This window comes from Xenopus laevis, chromosome 7S (assembly GCF_017654675.1).
Source record: "Xenopus laevis strain J_2021 chromosome 7S, Xenopus_laevis_v10.1, whole genome shotgun sequence".
Classification (NCBI taxonomy): domain Eukaryota; kingdom Metazoa; phylum Chordata; class Amphibia; order Anura; family Pipidae; genus Xenopus; species Xenopus laevis.
In genome coordinates this window covers 15,347,200-15,371,153 of record NC_054384.1, presented here as the reverse complement: position 1 = coordinate 15,371,153, position 23,954 = coordinate 15,347,200, and the positions used below count along the sequence as shown (strand labels likewise).

The 23,954-nt window shown below is 40.2% G+C and overlaps 1 pseudogene; it reads left to right on the top strand.

Annotated features, from left to right (window-relative positions):
• The first annotated feature begins 271 nt into the window (after positions 1 to 271).
• On the top strand, positions 272 to 23,954 carry LOC108697183 (annotated as a pseudogene).

Sequence of the window (23,954 nt, the reverse complement as noted above, 5' to 3'; positions counted from 1 at the left end):
TTTCCTGATTCCAGCCTGATTCCAGCCTGATTCCAGCTCCCAGCCTGATTCCTGCTCCCAGTCTGTTTCTAGCTCCTGCCTTGGTTCTGACCCCCCTGCCTGAACTCTTGATATTTGTTTCTGATCTGCCTGCCCTTGTTAACTCCTGCATGTGACCACTACTACTGATTCTGCTTAACACTTTGGATACTGCGACCTTGCTCCCTCAAGAGGGCTTCCTCCTTGATCCAGACTACCTCCCTGGAGGGAGCTCCCGGCTCCCTGACACTTTTCACCTTACAGGTTTCGTCTCAAGGTTACAGGATGTAATGGGGACTATGCCTACAGTCCAGTTGTCGCTGTATCAACAACAAGTGAGTTCACATACTTATGTTTATGAAATAAGGTGCAGCTTACCTTCTATAAAGGCAGGGAACATACTTCCAAAACAAATTCTGATCAGGATACAACATGCTTTCTCTTGATTCTCTGGTTTTCTTCCGCAGTCCACAAGAAGGTTCTGACTTGTAATGAAACTGCCCTACGTTTTATGGAGATACTCTGCCAGGCATCCAGAAAACATTACCACCAAGGATAATTTACATTTAAACTTACTCTCTTAGCAAATATCTATTATATGACTGTCCCAGATGTATCACCCTGGCAAGGATAGCTCTTTAATGTTATTAAAGGGCACTTGTTGGGCAAAAATATTATGCATCCGAATCCTAATTTGCATATGCAAACATTTTTTACTTCCTTGTTTTGTGACAAAAAGTCACAATATTTCCCTCCCCGTCCCTAATTTGCATATGCAAATTAGGTTCGGACTGGCAGAAAGATTCGTCCGAATCCGAATCCTGCTGAAAAAGGCAGAATCCTGCCCGAATCCCAAACCGAATCCTGGATTCGGTGCATCCCTACTCTATTTGCCCACACCTTTGGTTGGGAATATTATTTTTGCCCTTTAAGGATATCTTGCTTTTTCACTACCTGGCCACAGATTAAAAGTCCCCACATGCATTTTTTTCTTATAGCGTCATAGCGTCTGATTTAAATAATGAAGTATCCTGAAATTATTTGTTAGGGTTCATTGATTTCTGATGATCCAGGGTATATACGTTTAACCAAGTAAGTCTAGACTGATGTTCCACAGCCCTGGATTTTCTTAAATACATGTATCGGATCTGTTATCCAGAATGCTTGGGACCTGGGGTTTTCCGGATAATGGATATTTCCATAATTTGGATCTTAATGCCCCAAGTCTACTAGAAAATCATGTAAACATTAAATAAACCCAATAGGCTGGTTCTGCTTCTAATAAGGTTTCATTATATCTTAGTTGTCGTCAAGTACAAAGTACTGTTTTTTTATTAGAGAGAAAAACTGGAATCACTTTTAAAAATTTGGATTATTTGGATAAAATGGAGTCTATGGGAGACAAACTTTCCGTAATTCAGAGCTTTTTGGATAACGGGTTTCCGGATAATGTAAATGAATGCTTCAACCACTGCATTAGTCATGCAAATGTATTTCAAACATAAAAAAACATATATACATATATACATATATACATACAGCATGTTACAGTGATGTGGGAGTAAGAAAGTCCAAACGACATTATGAAGCCTAAATCACTGTTTTTCAGTTAATTAGTCGAAAGATGATTTTGTGCACCAGAGAAGCCGGCTCAGTACTTAATATAACTTTATATTACTATTAAGCTTCCCAACAAATTAAATTACAAATCAATGCTATTTTTTTTCTTTTCCACCGCTGACCTTACCCCCAGAAAATGAGTAATTTGCTTTTGAATAAGATGAGTCAGAAGTATCTGAGAACATTATTATACATAATTAGCAGAACCTGAGCACCTCTTGCACTCTGAGCCCATCAGCAACACAAGCCTTGACAAAATAACTCTTTTGGAACCAAAACAATGATCTATAAATGTTTTTTTTTTTTTACCCTAGTCTTCATATACATCATTTTTGTCTTATGTTATAGAAGTCTCAAAAGCATAAATATGTTTGTATGATATAATAGTGTTATGGAAAAACTATTTATGCTTACATAATGTAATCCTTAGGGCTCTTACTCATGAGCGTTTTTACCTGCGCTCCCCTGCGTTCCGTTTTTCGGCGTTCAGCCGCAGGGGAGCGCAGGAATAGACGCATTTCATTTTTTCAAATGGGGCTGTACTCACACAGGCGCATGTAGGCGCTGAACGCAGGTTGAGACGCAACATGCTGCATTTTTCCTGCGTTCGGCGCCTACATGCGCCTGTGTGAGTACAGCCCCATTTGAAAAAATTAAATGCGTCTATTCCTGCGCTCCCCTGCGGCTGAACGCCGAAAAACGGAACGCAGAGGAGCGCAGGTAAAAACGCTCATGAGTAAGAGCCCTTAAAGGAGAAGGAAAGCTACCGAAGCAGTTTATTGCTGATAGATTAGCCACAATAGTGCAAGCTATAACACTATATTTGTTCTGCAGAATGTTTTACCATACCTGAATAAACAGCTCTAGAAGCTCTCTCGGTTTGTTTAGGATAGCAGCTGCCCTATTAGCTTTGTGTGACATCGCTTCCTGTCTGAGTCGCTCCCTGCTCACTCATAGCTCTGAGCTCAGATTACAGCAGGGAGGAGAGAAGGGAAGGGGAGAGGAGCAAACTGAGCATGCTCAAGCCCTGCCCTGGAGGTTTATGCTGAAAACAGGAAGTCTGATACAGAAGTCCATGTGTACACAATAGAAGGAAATAAATGCTGTGTTTCTTTTGACAGAGGAAAGGAGCAGCATTACATTGAGGGTTTACTGGTGTATTTAAAGAGACCTTTCTGATAAAGCTTACTTAATTTTAGCCTTTCCTTCTCCTTTAAGGCTGTCAGTGAATAGATACACATGAACTCAAAGAAGTGTTTAGTGGTGGTTGGGTATATAAGCGGCATGCATTTGCTGCAGGTGTTTCAATAGTTGCCAAATTAAAAGCTAATGCTGGAGTACCAGGAAGAGACATGTAAACTCTGCGCAGATAAAGCCCTGGCTGGAATCAAACCTAGGACCCCACCACTTCAAGGCAATACTAACCCTTGCACCACCGCACTGCTCAATTATTTTTTTATACCCAAACCCGTTATCCAGAAATCTTCAATTACAGGATGGCCATCTCTCATAGACTTTGATCAATTCACATTTTTTAAAGTGATTTCCTATTTCTCTGTAATAATAAAATAGTACCATGTACTTGATCCAATCCAACGATATAATCAATCCTAATCGAAAGCAATACGATCCTCAGCGCTGTGCAACATGTTGGCGCTCTATTAATACATGTTTATATTAATAATTAGGTTTATTTTATGGTTACATGATTTTTAACAGACTTAAGGAAAAGACATCCAAATTACGGAAAGGCCCCTTTTCTGGAAAACCCTGATTTCCTATTTCTCTGTAATAATAAAATAGTACCATGTACTTGATCCAATCCAACGATATAATCAATCCTAATTGGAGGCAAAACGATCTCCAGCGCTGCGCAACATGTTGGCGCTCTATTAATACATGTGTATAATAATAATTAGGTTTATTTCATGGTTACATGATTTTTAACAGACTTAAGGAATAGACATCCAAATTACGGAAAGGCACCTTTTCTGGAAAACCCTAGGTACCGAGTATTCTGCATAATAGGTCCCATACCTGTACTAGCTGGAATAAAGTGAACATTTTAGCGGACACATGGCTAGCAAAAAATCAATATAACCCTAGTTTATAGAGAAAATAACAATCCTATGCTCTACATGCTGTAATGGGATTACATTTATTTCCCGTGCTCAGAGTTGGTGCACCTACACGTGCTCTATGCAATATGTCATTTACTTTATGGTCAGTACTTCTGAAGGCTTTATTTGCCCTTTATTGTAACTTGGTTTAGTGATATCCTAGTGCACTTTCCATTTCTGAGCCTTTATTTGCCTTATTGCCTTTATCTGTTAAATTGTAGACTCTAAAAATAGTACATATAGTAGCCAAGGGTTGAATGTGATAATATACTGTATTTGTCTTTTGTAATATTATAAAGGGTCTGTCTGTTTAATGAAATGGATTTTCCCTAATGGAAATGGCTTTATCCTGCTTTATTTTCTCATAAAACCGAGTAAAAAAACAAAAATGTGCCTAAAATGATTTAATCATATAACGTGTACGTAGGAAGAGATGCGCATTAAAATGGGAAGCATCATATTCATCAGCAGAATAATGAGAGTAAAAACCAGACTTTTAAGTCATTTGTTAAATTATGTTACTTTATTTGCATTTCCCCAGAGTTTTATTTCCGTGAGCCGCAGTAAATTACTGTGACAACCACATCATGCCATTTCTGGGCTAAAAATGTATGTTCTGATGGGGTTTAATCTTAGTAGTGCAGCACTTAAGCAATCGGCTGCAGTTCTTGAAAAGGTTTTGTGCTCAAGCTGCCAGATTTGGGAATTCCGTCATGTGAACTTTCTAAATCCCTTTTTCATTCCATTTTATATGCTTTTTGCCTAAGCTACAAATCTATGTAAGAGCAAGAGATATTAATGTCTTTTTTAGAAGGATGATGTTTCTGAGCCACAGCGTATATGTTTTACTGGAAATTTCGGCGGTGCTAACTGATCCAGCAGAAAATAGCCATTTTGCCTCCATTGCAGCCCTCTTTTTAAACAAAATGGAACAAAATATGTTCCGGCATTTTTTTTGTGTTCTATTTAGTTTTTGCTTTTCATTCCTATCTAAATGTTTAACAGTGACTTATCATTTTGTGATTTAGCTTCTGTGTGTCTTGGTAAGAATTTCTTGTAGAGCGCCATGTTGGGTTATTCTTATATAAAGGAGTGATGGATGGGCAGGTGGGGGCTCTGTTTAATACAGTAATGTACAGTATGTCTTTTAATCAATACCAGTCACCTGAATACATGAGCTTTCTACTCCTCTCTCGTCCTTCTAGTTCCTTTTTCCATTCTTAATGGTATGGTGACTAAAAGGGTCATTTGCAAATGGCAAGTACAGTTGTGCAGGCATTGCACAAAATAATGCCATTCCTTAAATAGCAAGGAGCATTGATGCTCCTTGCACTTCTGCATAATTGCTCTTGGTGCATTTTACCTCCTCTTTCTAAACATGTGCAGTGCATCTGTTGATGCAGGGGAACCCCAGAGCTGCTGCCATATTGCCTTTTCAGTTTAAGCTCCCATTGAAGATCCAACCTTTGGACAAGATTAGTGATGGGCGAATAAATTCACCAGTCGGGAATTCGCAGTGAATTTTCCCTTATCACCCCCGGCAAATAAATTAGTGAAACTGGTGTGAAAATTCGCCGGCGTCAAAAAAGTTTGGACGTGCGTCAGAAAAATTGCTTGCATCGAAACTGTTCTGCATCAGCATTATTCGGACTCCCATTGACTTTAGCGCCGCCATCAAAATTGACACGAGTGTCAGAAGTGATGCGGTCGTCAAAACTGACGCGGATGTGTTTTGCGAATTTTTCGGCGAAGCAAAATGGGACAAATTCGCCCATCACGAGACAGGATTAGCTCATAAAGTCATAGATATAGGGAAAGATTGGTATCTAAGCCACACCTGCCCCTGTCCTGCACTCATTCCATCCTGGCGCTCCCCCACCATATTCTACGTTCCACTCATTTGGATGGATATCTGAGATATTCAGTTTCTGAATTTATGTTTTTCAGTGGAGCATGTACTGTAAGTTAGGTTTTGTGTACAAATGAGTGTGATGGGCCTGGGATTGCAGGAGACCAGTAAAAGGATCTCTTGAAAAATACATGTGAGTTGGCATGTTTGTATCTAGCACAGCACTTAAGTATTTGCATTGGATACCACCTTACCTGACCTTTAAACTGGGCTTTTTGGTGTATCCAAGAGAGCAAATATATTCCCGAGACTTATTTTCAGACTACACCCATTTACCACTACAATAGGTCCCCCTAAGGTTAGCAAGCTGACTGCATGTTACTGTAGTTTGGCTGGACTTTCACATTACAAATTATAGTAGAGATTTGTGGGGAGATAAAGAGTATTACGGAGCAAGACTGTAAACAAAGACCAACGAAAAGCTGGAATATGCAAGCAGAATTTTTAAAAATCTGCAGGGTCTTGGGAAATGCTTTATGAAAAATTGAATGATAATAAAGGTTTAGGGGGCTTTTAACTACCTAGAGCTATTAATTATGTTTGCTTCTTTGTTGCAGGAAAGCCATTGAGTGGTCAACATCTTCACTGAGCAGTGAACATGAATGATGAACAGGAAGTCAAGAACATCCTTGACACTGGGTTAGAAATGATCTAGTTTGTCCAAAAACAATCTGGTATCAGAATCTACTGTGCCATCACTGTAGAAATTACATTTCTGTGTTAGGTAAAAGTTATTCAGTGCCAGGAAGGGAAGGAGCAGTCCTACAATCCTACAGAAATCTCTTTCCTGTCCTTCTGCATCCACACTACACCTGAGAACAAAAACAGAAAATGAAACAGAAAGCAGTTAGTTCGCTTACCTAAGAAAAACCTTCAGAAATTCAGGATACTGTACTACTACTAGTCATGACAGTTACTAGTCAGTTACTAGTGCTCAAAAGAGCAAACAGATTTTTTATATCTAATTTTGAAATCTGACATGGGGCTAGACATATTGTCAGTTTTAGTGATGGGCGAATTTGCGCCGTTTCGCTTCGCCGAAAAATTTGCAAATTTCGCGCGAAATGGGGAAAAATTTGCGAAACGGCGCCAGCGTCTCGTTTTTGCCACCGGCGCCCGTTTTTTTGGAAAAAAATTTTGACGCCAGCGAATTTTTTACGTGAATTTTCGCCGGCGTTTCGCGAATTTATTTGCTGGCGGCGAATCGCGCAAATTCGCCGCGAATTCGCGCCTGCCGAATAAATTCGCCCATCACTAGTCAGTTTCCCAGCTGCCTCCAGTCATATGACTTGTGCTCTGATAAACTCCAGTCACTCTTTACTGCTGTACTGCAAGTTGGAGTGATATCACCCCCTCCCTTCCCCCCCAGCAGCCTAAAAACAGAACAATGGGAAGGTATCCAGATAGCAGCTCCCTGACATAAGATAACAGCTGCCTGGTAGATCTAAGAACAACACTCAATAGAAATTTCCAGGTCCCACTGCAACACATTCAGTTACTTTGAGTAGGAGAAACAACAGCCTGCCAGAAAGCAGTTCCATCCTAAAGTGCTGGCTCTTTCTGAAAGCACATGACCAGGCAAAATGACCTGAGATGCACCTACACACCAATATTACAACTAAATACACTTGCTGGTTTAGGAATTCAATTTTATATTGTAGTGTGAGGCAATGTTTGTCTTGCTTTAAAAACACAACACAGATTCCCCGGAAAAGATGGCTCTTAGGAGCAATTACCAGGGATACGATTAACAACATACAGATAGTGTTTTGTAAAATGCCTTATAATGGCGCCCACTTATTTCAGGTGTCAGAGTTGCTTTAATGAAATAATCCACAGATGTATTCTGTCTCGCATAACATAACCAATCTTCTCTAATATATATCTTTTTGAAGGGTTTTTCCTTTCATATAAATGGATTTTTTGACATTGAAGTAACATGTAATTTATAACCAAGAGACAACCTTGTGTGTGTGTGTGTGTGTGTATATGGAAAAAGTGGAAATTAATGTATACTTTGTGCTGAGAATATGAGTTGTCAGTGCTATGCTATAGCCAATATGTCTTATGAAATATTGATTGAATTATTGTTACATCCAGGATGAGTCTGGTCAGATTCATAAGAAAAATAACTACAGCAGTTTCGATTATTTAACACAATAAGGGTCAGTTTTCAAAGAAACGGCAACAAGAGCAGGATTAACACCGATTTTTAACACTGAGACTGCACTAAGGAATAAGATCTCTAGAAAAACACTTCCAGGTGGAATGCGCAGAAAATCAAACAAGAGTTTTAGAAAAATAAATAAGATGGGCTTGAAACAATAAACGTGTCTGTAGATTAAACTAGGAAATCCTTGTCTAATGCTGGATTTTTAGTGCTTTACTGAGAAAATGAACTATACTGAAGCCAAATATCACAGCTTTCATCCATTCTGTTAGATTTATTAGGAAAATGTTTATTTAGACCTAAATCAAAATGTTGTATAGCGTAGGGTACAGTATGCGTGATTGCATCCCATATAAAATAAGGATGCCTTCTTATTAAATAATAAAATATATATTTGTTTATTTATGAGTGATTAAAGCAGTTCCCTTGACCCCAGGTACTTACCTTTGGCTAGCACCCTCTCTAGAGCTTTAAATCCCACTGGACCGATGGTGCTCCAATTCCTGGTCACCCCGCTATTTGCACATGCTGCTTGTTAGAGCCTTTTAATGAACATGTGGGTGGTCTAGGATCATATTAAAATTTTTAAAACTCAAATTTTCTACTTCAGGTGGCCTCCTAACTTACCCCCAGCACCCTTACTTACTAATCATGTCGTCTCAGCATGTTGGAGCAGCTTCTAGAACAATGTTGTGCATGGGGAAAAGCAATTTTCTGATGGGCTGAGCCACTTCAGCCTATTGGAACATTGTCTGCTCCCAAGAACAACTGCATTGAATAATTTGCTCCTGTGTTGGAAATCTGGTAGTCCAATAGTCATACACATTATGTTGGAAGATACCTCTAACCCTAAGGGGCCGATTCACTAAGGGTCGAATATCGAGAGTTAATTAACCCTCGATATTCGACTAGGAATTAAAATCCTTTGACTTCGAATATCGAAGTCGAAGGATTTAGCACAGATAGTTCGATCGAACGAACGAAGGATAATTCCTTCGATCGAACGATAAAATCCTTTGAATCAAAAGATTCGAAGGATTTTAATCCAACAATCGAAGGAATATCCTTCGATCAAAAAAAGTTAGCCAAGCCTATGGGGACCTTCCCCATAGGCTAGCATTGACTTCGGTAGCTTTTAGATGGCGAACTAGGGGGTCGAAGTCTTTTTTAAAGAGACAGTACTTCGACTATCGAATGGTCGAATAGTCAAACAATTTTTACTTCGAATCCTTCAATTTGAAGTCGTAGTCGAAGGTCGAAGTAGCCCATTCAATGGTCGAAGTAGCCCAAAAAAACCTTCGAAATTCGAAGTTTTTTACCGTCGAATCCTTCACTCGAAGTTAGTGAATCGGCCCCTAAGTGTTATTTCGGTAGCAATTTTTATCTACTCTAGGTGAGGACTGAGGGGTAATGTTGATAGCGATTTAAGGAGTTGGTATATAAGGCCAAATGCAAAAAAACATAAGGCTTGAGTAAGACATGCTAAAAGGAGCCGAAGGTATTCACATACTTCATCGCTTTAAAACTATAAATGAGACTTTAACCCAAACATAAAGAATTATGGGCAGAGACATGTGAATTACTCATAATGTGTGACCATCTATGCATCCAGAACTGGTGGTTTCATAATATAGATATAGCTTAATAAACCAGATACCAATACTTGCAAGATACCCTATTATGATCTTATCAGTGCAAAATACTGGAACATGGTGTTTGAGGAGCTCTAGATAAATGGTAACTCACAGCAGGGGAGATACTGACGCACCACACATGTATTGTTAAGGATTTCCTAAGGGGAAATCTCCTGTACCTCGATAGGCAGGTTATGAGTATTTCAGGCAAAATATGTGGAGTCCAAGGGGGTGCAATGAAGGGACCAGATAAGATGGAGAGGGCTGAGATCCGGAACATAACATGATGAAGGAGGCAGATAACCAGAACAGACTGAAGTGGGGTGGAGCAGGTAAAGAAGAAGAATATATTGGAAAGGGACAAGAGGCAGAAATGGCTGGAGTAGGATAGAGAGTTTGAAGAGGCTCAACAGACTGAAGCGAGTGAAGAGGCAGAACAGGCTGGAGCAGGTGAAAAGATAAAGCAAACTGGAGCAAGACATTCTCAGGCTTTATTAAGCATGTGTTGTCAATGATTATATATTTTTTAACTTTATTTGCTGGCCTGTATGGATCCTTGCTGGTGTTGATTGTGTAGGCACTTGGACCCCACAAGATATATGGTAAGCTTTTATTTCTGTCCTTTTTTTATTTCGTTTTTTAGTGGACAAAGAGACCAGAAACAGGAAGAGCGAGGACTAGGGGCAAACCTCAGCGCCCGAGTAACAATGCTTAGACCAGGAAGAGATGCAGGGGAAGGCTTTGTATAGGGCACACTTAAATCTAATTGTCTATCCCTAAATGTCCTGTAAGACTGCCGGGATGTAGCAACTAGGGATGTAGCGAACGGCGGAAAAAATGTTCGCGAACATGCGTCCAAAAATGCGAACGGTTCGCGAACGTCGCAAACCCCATAGACTTCAATGGGAAGGCGAATTTTAAAAGCTAGAAAAGACATTTCTGGCCAGAAAAATTATTTTAAAGTTGTTTAAAGGGTGCAACGACCTGGACAGTGGCATGCCAGAGGGGGATCAAGGGCAAAAATGTATCTGAAAAATACATTGTTGACACAGCGCTGCGTTTTGTGCTGTAAAGGGCATAAATCACACTACGTCACTCAGGTGATGTTTCTGGACACGGAATGTGAAAAAGCTCACACAGCTAGGTGGCACTTGGTTAAAGACTGGGCAAACAATGCCTGCAAGGGCAACGTATACAGTAGTGGATACGGAATATATTATTGCTGCTGTAAAAACATCACTCAGGCGATATTTATGGACACGGAATTATTATTGTTATTTAGACAGAATGTGAAAAAGCTCACACAGCTAGGTGGCACTTGCATACCTCCCAACTGTCCCTCTTTTGACCACTCAACCCCCTGTCCCTCTTTTGTACTGGAAAGTCCCTCTTTTCTCTGCACTGAACAGCCAGAAAAAAAACAGTTTCTAACTTAATTGGCTTTTGGCAGAGAGCTCAGAACAGCTAACAGGTGCAAATAAGATACTTTGTAACAATTTTGACTCTGGTTGGTGCTGGTAGTGGTGAACTACTAGGAGGAGCAGCACACCAGTCCCTCTTTTCTCTGAACTGAACAGCCAGAAAAAAAACAGTTTCTAACTTAATTAGCTTTTGGCAGAGAGCTCAGAACAGCTAACAGGTGCAAATAAGATACTTTGTAACAATTTTGACTCTGGTTGGTGCTGGTAGTGGTGAACTACTAGGAGGAGCAGCACACCAGTCCCACTCCCCAACACAGCTAGACTAATAGCACTGGGCTCTTATAGTAGCAAAGTAAAAAAACAAAAAAGAAAATAAAAGCAGTCCTTACAAGGACTATTGGGTTACAGGCAGCAGTCAGCAGATGAGAGATCAGAAGCAGTGCCCACAGCAGCTACATACAGAGCACTGCAGTAGAAGGTAGATTACTAGCCAGAAAAGCTACCTAACCTAAAATGTCCCTCAAATCCCTGCAGAGTTCTGTCCCTACAATACAGAGCAGTATCAAGTAGATTACTAGCCAGCAAAGTTACTATCAACTGTCCCTCAAATCACTCAACAGCTCTCTCCCTACACTAGCTCTTCCAAGCACACACAGGCAGAATGAAAAAACGCTGCAGGGCTTCAGTTTATATATGGAAGGGGAGTGGTCCAGGGGGTGTGGGGGTGGTTCAGGAGGGAGAGCTTCCTGATTGGCTGCCATGTATCTGCTGGTCTGGGGTGAGAGGGCAAAAATAGACGCCAGCTAAGGCGAACCCAAATTGGCGAACGTCGCGCGACGTTCGCGAACATTCGGCGGACGCGAACAGCCGATGTTCGCGCGAATTAGTTCGCGGGCGAACAGTCTCCCTAGTAGCAACACAAAACCTTCCTGACTCGTTGGTTAGGAAAGACAGATACTGTATATATATGAAATTTATTTGGGCCCCCTGGCTTGCTGCATTGGCCCTCTTGTTGGGCCTGAATTGTGTAGATATCTATTCTGCAGCACTCTGGCTGATGGAACAATTTAATTTGCACACTGCAGGTCTAATTCAGTAAACTTCAATGCTGATTGACATTTTCCTGCTACAAGGATCTTTAAAAAACAAGAAAAAAGCAAGCAGGCATTAAAGATCAGCTGGTGATATTTGATTCTGCAGGCTTTTTAAGGAAATAGATTAATTAGCACTTTGCATCTTTGGCTTTGGCAGGAACAGGAAACTTTTTTAAAAAAACTATTATCATTAAAACACAGCTACGTTTTCTGAGGCTTCCACCACAAACATGTCATTTTCACTAGATACACTGAGATTGGTTCAGAAAAAGGTTCAACAATGTCATAGCTAATTAAATGAAGCAATTATTTTTACAGTGTACAGGGCAGGAGAAGAAACAAGCTTTAACGCGGAGAAGAGGAAGAAGTACAGTAAATCTGCCACCTCCTCTGCTTTAAACCTTCATAATACCAAATGTGCAGGGTTCCTTATTGGGCAGAAAACAAAATCCTGACAAATGGCAACAAACTAAATGCCCTGGTTTGTATATTTGTGGCCAGCTTTATTAGCATAGACAGGTGCCAAACAAAAACAGGCGGTGGTACAGCAAAGCAGCCGTTCTTCAGTGACAATAACTAGCGATGAGTCAAACAGGCCTTTGCTGAAAAATTCCCAAATATTGACGAAATGCATTGAAGTCAAAAGGAAGGTGAGATTACATTGCAGTCAGTGTTGGAATGGGACACCAGGGGCCCACCAAAAAACCTTAGACAGGGGCCCACTTTCAGTATTATTATTCTTCCTCTCCTCACTCTACCTCTATTCTCCTAGTCTCTTTTCTTTACATACTATAATCTATTATTCCATCTATTTAGCCTCTTTGTGAATGAAATAAGGAATTGCCATGGAATAGGCCCGTCAGGTATTTTCCCGGTATCCCAGTGGGCCAGTCCTACACTGATGCAGTTCAGATGTTTTAAGCTCTGCAATATCATATACATTTCCCTGCCTTGTTAAAGGAGAACTAAAGCCTAACTAAAGAAGTATCTAGAAATGTTGTACATGATGTTTTGTGCTTCTGTACCAGCCCAAGGCAACCACAGCCCTTTAGATTTTGTCTCCAAAGATGCCCCAGTAGCTCCTTATCTTCTTTTCTGTTAATTCACTGCACATGCTCTGTGCTGCTGTCACTTACAATATACAGTATACATAGAATAGAAATGTCACAATATAAGGATGATTAGTAATTAATACAGATAATTACTACATGGCAGCACAGAAACCAGTGCAATAAGCATCAGAATTTAATAATCAGCCCTGTAGCATCAGCTTATATTATTATTTTATTATTAACATGTATTTATATAGCGCCAACATATTTTGTAGCGCTGTAAAGTAAATGTGTTTATATAACTAAATCACATGAATTACATACATAGAACATAGAACATATGGAGTTACATACATCACAATCAATAATACAGATAAACAGCTCCTTAGATTAGTTTTAGGGGCTGGGTGGTCTCTGATCTAGTTTGTTGATGTGGAAGGTAAGGGGCATATAATAATGATGTTTTTTTTTATTTTGGGGGGGATGGTAAAGCAAAATAAATGATAGCATTCTAGAGGGAATATGCCAAAAATCCAAAATATTGCATCTGGTGACTCTGCAAATTTTGTACTGGGCAAAAACGTTTGCTTAACCCTAACCAATGCAGAACCTAGAATTGAGGGCACCCAAGGTAAACACTGACCCAATCATCCCAGCAATGTATCATTAATTGGTGTCTTTTTATGAGCAGTAACGATGCATACTAATTGTTGAAAGATACTGATCATATCCATAATATAATAGTGGAAAAAAATAACATTAAAGGGGACATATTCCCATACGCACAGATGCAAATGTAAAATTCTTTTTCTGCTGAGCAATGCTCACTTCGATGAATTATTTTTATTTTTGTATGTGTTATAATAGAAGTTTTTGAAGTACTAATTATCTGTGTATCAATAGTGGCCCTTGCAGTTCTGTCCAGACAGCAACAAGTTATTGAGGCAGAAAACATCTCCCTATGCTCAGTAGTGAGACAGGAGCGATAGCACTTATCAGAGAGAAGTCATACACAAGCTGATATAAGATGCCACAGCTTATTGGGCAGTGTATAGGGTTGCCACCTTTTCCTAAATGTTTAACCGGCTGGTGGGGGGCGGGAACAAAAAGGGGCGGAGTGTGATGTCAAAAGGGGTGGGTCATGATGCAAAAGGGGCTGGGCCACAGTGCGGGGATTCCAAGACTGAGGACAAAAGCTAAGTATACAGGGGATTGGAGGCAGGCCGAAGGGTCTTTTTAAGGGTATTACAAATTTACCGGCAGCTACATTGCCGGTAAATTTGTAATAACGGCCATGGCCTTGGCAGGTGTTTTACCGGCTAGGCCGGTAAAATACCGGCCGGGTGGCAACCCTAGCAGTGTATGGGGCCCTCCGACAGGCTTCTGCAGTCGATATCTGGCCGAAAATCAATTGGACAGGTATAAAAACCACATCGGATCGAGGACTGCATTGGTTTGTTGATGTGTTCCTCAGTCCGACTGCCTATATTCTCTGCATTGCGATCTGATCATTGGGCCCTAGATCACATCAGCCTATCACCAACCTCAAGGTGGGCACATTGGGGAGAGATCTGCTCGTTTGCCGACTTTCCAACAATAATTAATCTAAAATTGAATAAGTACTCAGAGGAGCATGATCAGTAATCTTGTGTGGGTGGCTATATTTGTGTTTTAAGACAAAGCTGCTTAGATCAATAACAACTCTAAACCGTCAGTAGCAAAAAACACATTCCAGTGGCCATTGTCAAAGAATTTTGCTGTCGATGATTAATTTCCTTTGCCATGGCAGAAATTTCCTTTCCAGCAGACTTAAAACATGCCCTAGTGTCACTTGCATAGTTCATGGAATAAAGACTTCTCTTGAGAATATCCTGTGCTGATATTTGCATCTATTCACCAGCTGATAGTAGGCCCGTTTGTTAGAGAGGACGGTAGCCTGCGGCACTGTCATCCCCTCTATTTATACAAGTCATATAGCTGGCAGGTGCCTATTTAAGGCAATACTATTTTAGGACAACAATCTTTTCTCTTAGTGTAAGAGGATGAACATGGAATCTAAAGTCATAAAAGTTTAAAAAAAAGTCTTTCAATATCCAGCTGTTGAGCAGGAAGCTGCTTGTATTGGAGTGTGCTCTACACAGAACCCCTTGGATTCATCAAATCCTGCCAAAATCACAAACTGCAGCCAAAATAATTAGTGAAATTTGGACGCACATCCGAAAAGTCGTTCACACCAAAATCGGCACGTGTCAACACTATTCGGATGCCCATTGACTTTAATGCCAGCTGCAAACTTTTCGGACGCGCGTCCAAAATTGACGCAGGGGTCAGTTTTGGAGTTTCACTAATTTGCTCAACATTGCAAATCATCATTTATTTATATAGCGCTGTCAAGATACGCAGTGCTTTATAGGGATGGTTTTAAATTTAGTGCAAACAATTAAAATTATGAAAAATATAAATCGTGCCACTTAAATCGGTATAAAATCCAGGAAAAGTAAGGATCACAATTAGACTTTTTTTGACTGTAATTGTTTTTTTGATAAATGTACTCCTCAGTCTATTTTAGGGCCACATATCAAATCCTGGAATTAGACTGATACTGATATTACCTTGCCTTTTACTAGCATGTTCACTGATCCCTACTACCATTGTACCCGCTATTTCCCCAGTATCTTCTCTCCCCAGTGTGGGACTGGCCCCCCGGGATGCCAGGAAAACTCCCGGTGGGCCCAGGTGTCAGTGGCCCTCATGCTGCTAAAAATGTGGCCTATTTCATGGTCATTCCCCTTTTCTATGAGAACAAAAAGGCTAAATAGATGGAATAATAGATTATAATATGTAAAGATACTAGGAGAATAGAGGTTGAGTGAGGAATAGTACTGAGAGTGGGCCCCTGGTCTAAGGTTTTTGGGTGGGCCCTTGGTGTCCCAGTCCGACACTGTCTCTCCATGTTGCTTACTGTACCACTAATCACTCCCCCTTCTACCTGTCCCTTCCACAGTGTCTTTCTCATTTTTTTTCCCAGTGTCAGGGCTTTGTGCCTCACTTCCCTGTTTGTAGTCTGTGGTTTCTCACCCACCCAGCTGACCTCACCCCAATGTCTGCTCTCTGTGCCTTCTAGGTTTCTTCCCCTGCCACCTCCATAATGTCCTTTGTCTCTGCCTCTACTCTTACTTTTGAATCTGTTTTCACGCTGTCTCCCCTCTCTGTTTATTCTCTCCACACAGTTGTCACTTCTGTTCTGTCCCTTTGACTATGACTAGTTTGCAATGAAACTTAAACTTTAAGCTGCAACATTTCATTTAGCCTTTTCCCCCTGCCTTCTCTGAGAACCCTTTCTGGAGGCTTCATGTCTACTTTTATAAATTGTAGTAGACCATTTCTCATGTGTGACATTGCATTCTCCTCTTTCTCAGTGTTGTCATTGGCACTTTTTCAGTTCCAAATTGAAATTGAACACTGTGGTTCTGATGACCAAGCTTGAAAAAACCTAGCTGATGTACCATCATGCATATATTCATATTTTATAGCTTCCCCTCTAGCTGACAATGACATCCATACTATTAAGATAAAATGTTTGTCTACTATTTGAGTATCATGTTGACACCAATTTAGGGTCCTTCCACATTAACCCCTTTATATTACGTTTTTCTGATGCAGTTTGTGTGTATGTATACTATTTTCCCATTATACACATTCAAAAGTAGATATTCCAAATAAATTAGGCTTTACACCTCTCATGGTAGCAGCACAAAAAGGATTCCTCAGGTATTTTTTACTGTCTGACTTATTATTAATATCTCAATTGTCAATATTGAGGTCAAGGTTTGGGACAGTGTATTCCTATCCCAGGCTTTAACACTAATTAAGACCAGGTGAAATCCCTGGGTCTCAGGGTGGGAGGAAGGCCAGAAGGACGTCATCTAATTGGAGCAGCTGGATTTTATTATTTAAGTATAGCTTTCTGTGCAGTAAACTATCATTATTAGTATCACTAACGCAAGGGGAACCTATGAAGGGTGAGTTTTAACAGGCTTTGTATATGGTAATTGGTCTGTTTGGACAGACATTTGGTCTCAGAGATCAGCGTTTACTTCTGAATGACATCATGTAAATTCCAGACAAGAAAAATGTTATGATTGTCAACAGCTGCTAGTCTAGGAATAATCTCCCCTAAAAAATGTCTACCAGCCCAAATGGGAAAGGAATGTATTATTAGCCAGACCTTTATTTTCTCGAGTATTATAAAGTGGAAACCCCTTGTGCTCAAAAAAGGCACACTCTTAAGCTCCCCATAGACGCGACGATTCTTCAGGCCGAACGACCGATTTTGGGGAAGTTCGACCAATCCTTCGAAATTATAGTGCGGTTAGTGGGATTCAAACGATCATACATCTTACGATTTTTGTGCCGACATCTGTCAGGAAATTGATCGGCCAGGTCAAAAAATCTTTGTCAGTCCCAGTGCAATCTATCTATGTTTGCAGAGCCAAGCAGGCAGCTCCCCTTTGTTTTCCTGGCAAATGGTCTTTTTAGTTGATGGTCAATTCGTACGATCGTTCCGAGAAAATCGTGGTCTCGATGAGGATTGGATCTTTTAAAAAACTCAACATCTCAACATCCATGGCCAGCTTTAGGAGCATATTTATCAATTATCGAATCTCGAAGTAAAAAAACTTCGAAATTCGAACATTGAATTTCAGTACTTCGATAGTCGAAATAATTTTTCCAGCCAAAACGGCCATATTCGATCGAAGTACGATCGAAGGAAAGTCGTACGATTGAACGACCTTTGATAAATCTGCCCCTTAATGAAAACTGTCGATAGTTGACACTGATAAAGTCCAGTGTGGAGTAAAAAGGTAAAAAAGTAAATAGGCGATTAAAGAAATAATGGGAGAGATGAGAACACTCATCATTTTATTTATCGTTTTGAGCAGAAACTTTGGTACTCAGGTATTGACGTCTTTTTCTGTTTTTCATTTCTTAAATAATGATTCTTTAAAGGGGATTCCTATGTGTGTAAAAGTGGTTGTGCTTAGAAGTTAATTTACATGTTCTGTCATTTGTTTCATTCGCCTTATCAGGCTGGTGGAACTTCTAACTGAACATGGAGCCGATATAAATCTAATGAATGGAAGTGGAAAGAATAGGTAGGTGCGCACATCTTGTGAATGATATGTTTTGAAATGACATGACCTTCAGCAATCTAGCTGTGGTAGAACATCCATCTGAAACCCCAATGACTTCATGTTCCTACTCTAGTAAATGTATATGGATTACTGTTAAAATTCAGTGTAACCCAATCACAGCGCAACCTCAGAGACTAAACCAAACAAGACTATCCAAAGGCAGCATGCATGACTTCGCGAGGAAGCACATATTTTAGAATCCATGGCCTACATTTTAAAAAAAAAAGTTGAACTTCATCTGTTATTATTTCTTTTCAACTTCTTAAAGGAGAAGGAAAGGTAAAAACCAAATACATTTCTATATATTGGCCACAAAAAGGAGAACTAATTACAATAATCGTGGCTCTCCCCATTAGCTGCATTCAGAGGTCAATGTAAAACATTTTGCTAGGTGCATGGAATACAGAAGACATCCCCCCCACTAACAAAACTGCCACTATCAGGGCTCACACATGCGCAGAAGAAATTCTGCAAGCCCTGCGCATGCGCACATTATTGCCTTCCCCCATGCGATCGATGCTAAGCAGGTCAGGTGGTGTGTGGGTGACGTTGCACGCATGACCCGAGGAGGAATCAATTTTGCGCATGCACAGTTTTAACGAGGAGACGAAGGATGTGACGCATACATGGCCAACATGGCGGCCGCAAACTCAGTAACGGGGAAAAACTTTGCTGGCACAGTGTAAGTGCAGGAAAACAAATTGTCTGGTGACACTATAGCAGTTCAGGAGGGCAACAGTTAAAGATAGGTAATAAAAATTACCTTTCCTTCTCCTTTAAGGGATTCTTTAAATTTTGGTGGTAGAAGTATCCACAAATTATCAGCTGATCCAGTAACCTTACTTCAATTATTCCAAACAGAGCTTTTTACTTTGGTGCATATTATTTAACCTGACACTAAGGGGATTATTTATCAAAGTCGGAATTTATTTCAATATTTTCTGAAAAAAACTCCGACCAAATCCACACGGGTTTTTTGGGCTTATGTATTAATACACTTTCCCGAAAATGTTATTTGTGGGAAAAAGAAAATCTTTTTTTCGGATCTTTCATCTGATTTTAAAGATTTTTTTTCGGATTTTTCACCCGAAAACTCATAATTTTGCCAGAAAACTTCAGGGTATTGCCAAAAAACCAGCGCACATCAAAAAATCATTGGGACTTCTCCCATTGAATTATATGCAACCTCGACAGGTCTGAGATGCCGGATTTTCTGATTCAGACTTTTCCATCCTCTGGGTTTAACAAATTCCGAAAAATTTGTGATTTTAAAAGTCATATTTTATAAAAAAAAAATCACACATTTTCATGATTTCTGCATTCGGAGTTCAGTAAATATCCCCCTAATGTTTTTCTGCTGAGATAAAAAATTCACCAGACACTCAACAGCAAGTGAAGCGGGGCGGACCCCTGCGTGTTTATTCAAGTCTTGTGATGTAACGTTTAGGGGGAGGGCCCCTTCGTCAGACGGGCCCGCCCCCGAAACGTTACATCACAAGACTTGAATAAACACGCAGGGGTCCGCCCCGCTTCACTTGCTGTTGAGTGTCTGGTGAATTTTTCGTCTCTATGTTTATTGGAGAGGTGCCGACCTCTTTTCCGGACACCACACTATTTGACTGGAGAGGCTGGGGAATCAGGAATCCTTTTTGTGAGTTTCTGCTGAGATACCCATTACTCGTGGTGGGATGCAAGTTGGCCCTTGTTCTGGATCTTGGTCTTTCAAAGAAAAACACCTACTCCTACATTTGTAGTTACTATTGTACAGTGTTTAGTAAATATACTGGCGTATCGTTTGAAACAAAATATTACTTTTCAGTGCTGCTTGTCTCAGAATGGTGATGTTTGGCTTAGAAGGACATTAAAAAAAGAAAGATATCTTGTTAGTCATAAAGCATGCCAAACCACCTGTAATTGGATAGCAAGGCACCTTTAGGGTAGGACCCGACAAGAGATTATGTTGCGATCCGACGCATTGATCTGATGCGACACGACTGTCGGATGCAGACGCTGCACGCTGCGCCGCATTGAATCAACGCTGCGACACCATGCGACAATTCTATCTCTTACCTTATATTTGTCGCATGCGTTTTGTCGCATCGCGACAAAATCGCTCGTGGAGTCCTACCCATATTCAACGGGGCTGCCAATTAAGTAGACACCCCCCAGTGATTTAACTAGCCAAACCCAGGCCACTGCAAAAAATACCCAGCCCGGGGTTTTATTGTAGGGAGCACTGCGTTGCCATCTTGTGGCTCTTTTTATCGAAGATGAGCACCAGTCTGCGGTCTGAAGCTGGCAATTATAATCACTGCGAGGTGTTCAGTAAATTAGCCCCAAGTAATTAAGCTTTTCCTTCTCTTTCAACATAAAGGTTGTGTTTGTTCTTTCAACAGATTAGACTGTAAAAAGGCAAATCGTGTAACCCCATGCTCCAAATTATTATTTTAAGATGTCAGTCAGACGTTCTTCCTTTTTATAGAGCACACAATCTTTTCCCTGTTCTGAGTATGATGCTTTGACTCATCCAAAAGATACAGATGCGTCTGCAGTCTTTGTATAACGATGCTAAAGTGCAAGCTTTCATTGCTTCATTTATAAAAACCAGTTTAATGCTAGCAAAGCTCTCGGCTTAAGATGTACCATAAATGCATCGTTTGTTGCGCTCTTTCCTATAATATTTTGATTTTTAAGCAATTTAAAAATACAGCAGCGCTATCGATTATGTGGCACTATCATTCTGTAGGAAAGAGAAAGTACACATCCACTTTAATGTTACCGTGCCCTTTTCAATTTACACTGAAAGGTGTTAGAGTTAAAAGAAGTATTTAGTGCTAGAAATAAAGAGATGAATGCGGTGTGTTGACTTTGGATGACTTCCCATTAATACCCAGTCATGTTTCTTCCTACTCTTCCCATTTTCCAGTGAGTTTTTATATTATTTTGTGACAGTGCCCTGCAGAAAATGTCAACAAAATGTTCAGTCCAACCAAAATGTCTTTTTATTGCCGCTTTCTGTTTCGAAGAGATGTTCTGTAAAATCCAATCTGAGTTTTTTTTCTAACTAAAAGACTAGCCGTCTATACATCTTTGTCTGTATTTTCAAAAGGATATGGAACTGCAAAATCCATTTGCACCTCATACTGGAGCAAGTAGGTATAACTGGGAAAAGCAGGTGACCCCAACCCCTGCCAGCAAATGGTAGAACAAGTGTTAGTTCTTTTCCATCTAAGTATTTTATACGGAGGTGGCCAATGGTGTACTATGGAGGTCCACTTTAGATTATCCAGCAAGGTCTGCTCTTAAACCTTGCAATTACAGTTGTTTTATAGTTATATCTCTGCTGGAATTGTCTGGGGGTTTTCCCTTGGTCCCTTTAAAGCCAGTATGGGTGAGTGCTGTACAGGTATGGGATCCGTTATCAGGATACCCGTTATCCTGATAGCTCGGAATTACTGAATGGCTGTCTCCCATAGACTCCATTATAATAAGGGATGCACCGAATCCAGGATTTGGTTCAGGATTCGCCCAGGATTTGACCTTTTTCAGCAGGATTCGACCGAATCCTTGTGCCCTGCCGAACGGAATCCTAATTTGCATAGACTCCAGGTTCTGAGCATTCTGGATAACAGGTCCCATACCTGTATTTGCCGATAGCGATGAGCGAATTTTTTTGCCAGGCGGAAATTCGCAGCGAATTTCCGAGTTTCGCTGCAGGCGAATAAATTTGCGAAATTTACACAAATTGTCGGCAAAAATTCTAGGCGCCCATTGACTTTAATGGGCGTCAGAATTGTCGCCAGCATCAAAATACGCGTTTTCGGGGATTTTTTGCTGTTTCGCGAATTTTGCGAAATTTAGCACAAACACTAGTGATGGGTGAATTTCTAAACTCTAATTTTGACACCCGTGGCAATTTTGACTCCCGTGGTAATTTTGCCGCATATTTGCGTCTGGCAAATTTATTTATTCACCCATCACTAGAAATCAACGATGGTAAAACCAACACATTGTTTAGTTCAACCTAAGTCGCACAGGAGGGAACTTCAGGCGACTTTGCAATGTGTAGGTCTTACCACCGGTAGTTTCCATTATTGCATTTTCAGGAGATTCGTAATCCACTGTTGTGCGTTTTAATTGTGACAACAAATCCCCCCATCGACCATCATCCTAATTTATGCACACCCAAAGTATGTTTGTTGGGGTCGCTAGAGGAAATAATCCCTCTTAATAAAGCTGGTTCCTTGATTAGGGTTGCCCTTTATTTTGATAAAAATAGTTGTATTCCTAAACTGGACGGGAACAGTTGCCCCCTTCTATCAAACATTGGGGCTCATTTATCAACACTGAGCAAATTTGCACATGGGCTGTTACCTATAGCAACACACAAGTTTTTTTCTCCAAAGGCATTAAAGTCAATGGGCATTTTTACAGATGACAAATTTATACACACACGCGCCAATTTTTTTACGCGCACAACAATTTTTCTTGCTTTAGTCAATGGGTGTTTTTTCTTATTGAGACTTTTTTTGTCCTATTGCATTAAAGTCAATGGGCATTTTTTTTTTTTACGGCGACTTCTTTTCTTCATATGCATTAAAGTCAACGGGCGTTTTTTCCTATGGCACTTTTTTTCTCCAAAAAAGTCAATGGGCGTTTTTTCTTATGGTGACTTTTTTTCTCTAAATGCATTAAAGCTAATGGGCGTTTTTTTATAGCGACTTTTTTTGTCCTAATGCATTAAAGTCAATGGGCGTTTTTTCTAATGGCGACTTTTTTTCTCCAAATGCATTAGTCAATGGGCGTCTTTTCTTATGGGTGTTTTTTCTCTGTGAATTTTCCCACAGTGAATTTTCGTGGCAGTTTCGCGAAAAACATTTGCACATGGCGAAATTTGGAATTTCACCGCGAATCCATGGCTGGCAGATAAATTCGCTTAGCACCACTTAGGAGGCTTAGGAAGTCAGGTTGCTGTCAACATTCCTCTATACTTTTGTACAGCAAACTGGTTTTACATACAGTTCTGGATACAAATGACTAGTTGGTCCATTCAGATAAATTATTTTTATTTCACGGTGTTACCAGTCCTGTAATTCCAAACATATTTGGTGATACAGAACACATGTACACCCGAATAGCAAAATCCTTTAGTCTAACTGACCTTGGAAAATATCAGCAAACTCCTCATCTCACTCAGCACTAAATAGTCGTGATTGGAGTGGAGAGGAATCATTTAGCGCTAAGAGAAGCTTTGCATAAACAGAATTGCCTCTAAGGCACAACCATTGCAGGATGAATAATGTCATGGAGAGCAATCATTACAAGATTTGTTTCTGAATGTGTTGGGTTGAACCTTGTCCTACAAACAGGATAGACGAGACCCTGAAGGTCCCAGATCCCAAGGTTTAGCAAATTTAGTGAAAAGTGTCTCCAGGGTGGAATATATATTATATGGAATATTATGTTTTTTCCAATCTATGAAAATATTTTAAAAAATCATGAGAGGCTTTATTTTATTGTTCTTGACAAGAACAACATGATATCTCTATAATAAACTTGACTTGGAAGTCTTGTCCTTTCAGCTCCACGAACAGTTGCAGGAAAAGTTCAATTCAAACCAAGATATTGCTTTTCACAATAGAGAGCATGAAAGGGGAAGATGATGAGCTTGAATATTCTTTCTGTACTCGTTTCTGCAAGAATATGACAAAGACGACATAA